Below are 4,940 nucleotides of genomic sequence, written 5' to 3' on the forward strand. Positions count from 1 at the left end.
AAAAAAGACGGGATTTGCAGTATATGTACTTTGAAGATTAGTCATATTGCCATATAGCACTGAAGATGGTTCTCATATACATGAATACTAAAGATGATTTGATAAACATGAGTATTTGTTAGAGGCAGATATTGGAGAGGTGATTTAATTTTGCAAGATGAAGATTGATGCAAGACAGGATTGAAGTTTTCATTAAATAAATAGTGCAAAATTGCATACACGGTGAGAAAATGAAATTAGTTTTCAGCAATGGACCAGCTCTTTAATATTGCTTAAAAAATATTATTGCTGGCAGGTGCACAAACGGAAACAAATGAAGCTACTAATTCTAGCGTGCGAGTTTGGAATAAAATAAATACAACTATTAGATAACCAAATTCCCTTGATCTCATTAGTGACCACAGATGGTATTTTTAGACTACCGCTAAAATAGTTCACAAAATGAGCGATAACAACCCAGAGTCTTTCCTTTATGATGAATCAGATTTTTAATCAAATCAACACCTTAGGAAAGATAAATAAAAATAAATATAACTCCTATTAGATAACCAAATTCTACTTATCCCATTAGTGATAACAAATGATATTTTTATACTACTGCTAAAAATAGTTCACAAGTATGAGCGACAACAACTTGTAGAGATTTATTTGTTTCTTTCCTTTATGATTTTTCAGACAAAAAAATAAATCTAATCAACACCTTAGGAAAGATAAATAAGAAATTTCCAAGGAGACCAGCAAAATGCATAGCTATGTTCATACCTTGCTGTATGAAAGCAAGCAATTATGCTAGTTGATATATTGATCTCCACTTTGGCCGAATGCTTGAGAAAGTTGAAAGTGTACAATTTGACTGAGATGCAGAGAGACGACTACTACTAAGATTGGAGGCAACAGAACTAACAATACCTGTTGGTGGTGGCACCAGAAAGATACCGTTGCTTTTCGGTGATATGGAGTGGAAAAACACATGCGTAGATGGCTTTTGACAGAACCTTTGCATGCATGTGCCCGTGGTAAGAAGCAGGTGCAACAGGAAGTTGTCACTGACGACTTCTACTATTATATCTATAATTCTGTATAAACAACTGGGAGTTGAAAATGAAAGAAAACAAAATGTCAAGGAAATACTGTTAGGCTGTGTATGAACTATCACTGTATGGACCATGGAGTAATTAAGTCTTGCTTCAAGAAAACATAATCAGAATGGACAAAAGAGTAAAACCTTATAGATTCTATCTTTGTAATATGAGGATGTGCCGTTCCCTGTAGTTTTGTCATACCAAACATTAGCTTGTTGAAAGATGCAACGTGCCAATAAAATTAAAATGAATCACCACCAACAAATTCTTAATTTAAAATTTTGGTAGCGCCTTGTAGCAGCAGCAGCACCGCGTCATTAAGCCAGAGAGACACGTACAGCCCGCACAAATTCATCCAGCCGATCCCACACCTCCAGAGCAGCCGGTCTGTCTTGATGCCTTTTATTCTTGCTTATCTGCACCATAGGTTAATAACACAATTAATAAAGCAGCTGTAAGTGGGAGCAAAATAGAATTTGATTACAATAACCAAGAAAACATATGAAAAATTCCTCCCACTCACAGATATGATTTTGACATTCCACTGTTTGACCACTTTTGCTGAATCGACACTATCATCTTCAAAGCGTACAAAGAACCCAATAACTGAGAGAGAAAAGTTAAAAATGTTAGGCCACAGATGGTATCGACTTGCTGTGCTGAAAAGAGAAACAGAGCAATCTAATTTTCCATGTTGCATTACAAATACCATAAATTTTTGACCAAGTTTAGTGGGAGGCTTTGCTAGGAACAGAGACAAAAGGTGCGGGCAAACGGGTATGATTTGGTTAGTCATAGCAGCAGTGATTTCCTGCTCGACAGCCAATGTCAATGCCAAAAACAAGCATCATTTTAACCCAATCTATCTATCTATTATATACTTAAAACAATAGAAAACTAATGGTTAAGATTCATCTATACAAAGTTAAGATATTGAACAGTTGAGATTAGTGCACTGGGTCATGGCATGTCATCTGTACTAGTCTACTGGGTCATGGGATGCAATTGGGGGTGAGAAATCTAAACACAAAATTCGGATCTGCCTCTACTGGGTCATGGAACATCAATTTGCAGATAATCAAACTAACAAAAATGAAAAAAAGACGGGGGGTTGAGGATGTTGCCACCTGCAGTGGAAGGATCCAAATGCCTTTTGTAGTTCGCCATGGTGGTCAAGCTCGACCTGCGGCTGCGGTGTCACCTGGCGAACAACGACGAGCATGGACTCCCTGCAGCCTTGCAGCAAAAACATGATGCGGAGGACCGCCACGCCCGTCATCGAGTAGTGCGCCTCCACAATCTTGAAGCCATAGGGTGCGCTGCCCTCCCCCCCCCCCCCCCCCCCCCCCCCGGCTGCGGCTACGGCAAGGACGCCCAGCCGCATCGGAGGTAATAGCCGCATCGGAGGTGATAGTCGCACCGAGCGACTAGAGCAGCCACATCAGTGGTCATGGACGGCGGCTAGGTGCGCGCAGACGGAGGCGGCCTCGACGTCCGCGCGGGCAAGCAGGCGGCGCTCGCTCTCCGCCCACGTCGCCCCGTTGAGTCGGTCGGCGCGGACCCGGAGCGCGCCAAACTCGATGATGGCCGCCAGGTTGAGCAGTCGATGTGCACGCAGACGGAGGCGGCCTCGACGGCCGCTGCGGCCACTCGCCCCGCTTGAGCCGGTCGGCGGGGACCCGGAGTGCGCCGTCCTAGAGCTTCACATCGACGAGCACCGCGGCGCTCGTCCTCCTCCTCACTCTCGAGCTGAGTAAAACAAGTGGTGTGGCTGTGGGAGTGGATAAGGAAAGAGAGTGAATAAGGAGAGAGACGTGCGGTGGGAGGAATAAACGTTCGGGTTGAGCAAAAGAATCCCTGAACGACTTTGGTTGCTGACCTGTCAAGCTCCAGAGCTTCAAAATTCGTGCACCACGATGGACGGCGATGAGTGCGTTCGGAGTGAATTGCTAAAACCTGGCACGTTCGGGACTTATTGATTCCGTTTTTTTTTTTGACAAGTGATGGGTGGGTGAGGTAGGGAGAGAGAGAGAGGGGTGGGGCCGGGCTGGGAGAGAGAGAGAGGGGAGGGGCCGGGCTGGGAGAGAGGGGAGGACAATTTTTTTTAGAAGAGACCTCTTTGCCATCAGCCAGCGGCTGGCAGATGGCAAAGAGGTGGGGCTACTGGGCCGTTACAGCGCCGTCATCCATTGGGCCCCACCCACTTCTTTGCCATCTGCCAACAGATGGAAAAGATTCTTTGCCATCTGCTGGCAGATGGCAAAGAGGTGGGTTGACAGACCATTACAGCACTGGACCCCTACCCACCTCTTTGCCATCTGCTGGCTGATGGCAAAGATTATTTGCCATCCACTAGCAGATGGCAAAGAAATGGCTGATGGCAACCATGTTCTTTGCCATCTGTCAGTTCTTTGTCATCTGTTTTTTATAAGCAGATGGCAAAGACGTTCTTTCCCATCAGCTGGCAGATGGCAAAGAGCCGGCTGATGGCAAATTCCCAGTTTCCAGTAGTGTTGGCTTTGTACAAAGGGTTACATGCCTTGCCGGCAAGGCTTGCACAAAAGGGTGGCTTGCCTGGACACCCGGCAACCGCGCCTTATGGGTAAAACTTGCGAAGATGCTCGATGTTCCAGGAGTTGCTCACTGGAACGACATCTTTGGTCTCCAACCGGACTGCACCGGGCCTGGTGACTCGTGTTACCCGATAAGGGCCTTCCCACTTTGGCGTCAACTTGTTGGAATTGTTGGCCGACTGAACGTGCCGAAGAACAAGGTCGCCTTCCTCAAAGCTCTGGGCATGAAGCTTGCGGCTATGGTAGCGGCGCAAGGCTTGCTGGTAGCGTGCTGCTCTCACAGCCGCCCAGAGACGATCTTCCTCAAGCTGGTTGATGAAGCGTCTTTGAATGGAACTGGCACGCTTCACACTTGGTTACTAGTGCCGTCACATCCTGGAGGGCGGTGGGCTGGAAGAAGCCTTGCCGGAAAGCCTTGCCGGCAAGGGCCCTCGACCCTATGTGGGAGCCACATATGCCTCCGTGTATCTCCGCCAACAGCTTCAGTCCTTCCTCCCTGGAGATGTACATTAATTTCACCCCATTCAGTATTTTTCTGTACAATACATTATCAACGCATTGGTACAGAGCAGACCGGCGGGCTACTCTTTCTACCTCTTCCTGCTCCTTAGGAAGCTCTCCTTTTTGGAGGAAACGAACGGTGTGTTGTGCCCAAGCCGGAGCCTATGGCTCGACGGCAAGGACCAAAGGCATCTCTCCTGCCACGGGAGCGGCCGTCTCTACGGCCATGACCTGAGGTCCTACCAGAGTCGGTTGCCCTGCGGCAGGATTGGCATCCATGGCAACATCTTCGCGGGCGGCTCCGGGGAGCTCGGTTGGGAAGTACTTGCCGGGGCCTAGCTTCCTCCGTTTGCTCTGCCCGGTTGACGGCTCAATGGATGGTTGAGTTAACTGAAGCACAAAAGTACCTGGTTCCACAGGTAGCTTGAGGGCAGCGCGCTTTGACAGGTAGTCGGTGATGTCGTTCTCCGTCCGAGGGACATGCTCTGCTTGTATACCGTCAAAGAGCTCCTCCAGTTTCCTCACCTCATCTACGTAAGCTTCCATCAACGGGCTTTTATAATCTTTGTTGATCTGCTTGACGACGAGCTATGAGTCGCCCCTGACGATGAGCTTTTTAACTCCAAGGTCTGCCGCGATCCTGAGACCGGCAAGCAAACCCTCATACTCGGCGGTGTTGTTGGTTGACATCTCCCTGGGGAAATGCATCTGGATGACATACTTGAGTTGCTCTCCGGTGGGCGCAACAAGCAGCACACCCGCACCGGCGCCTTGCAGCGAGAAG

At 47.8% G+C, this 4,940-nt stretch overlaps 1 long non-coding RNA gene across 1 annotated transcript; it reads right to left on the reverse strand.

The window, feature by feature from the left end:
- Nucleotides 1-345: 345 nt before the first annotated feature.
- LOC123091847 (uncharacterized) lies at nt 346-2,894 on the reverse strand. The gene is made up of 3 exons (XR_006443597.1): nt 2,210-2,894; nt 1,606-1,688; nt 346-1,498 (listed from the first exon to the last, which is right to left on the reverse strand). It is a non-coding gene; the product is annotated as an uncharacterized lncRNA (long non-coding RNA).
- Nucleotides 2,895-4,940: the final 2,046 nt, after the last annotated feature.

The sequence above is a fragment of the Triticum aestivum genome, chromosome 4B, assembly GCF_018294505.1.
Source record: "Triticum aestivum cultivar Chinese Spring chromosome 4B, IWGSC CS RefSeq v2.1, whole genome shotgun sequence".
NCBI classification, from domain to species: domain Eukaryota; kingdom Viridiplantae; phylum Streptophyta; class Magnoliopsida; order Poales; family Poaceae; genus Triticum; species Triticum aestivum.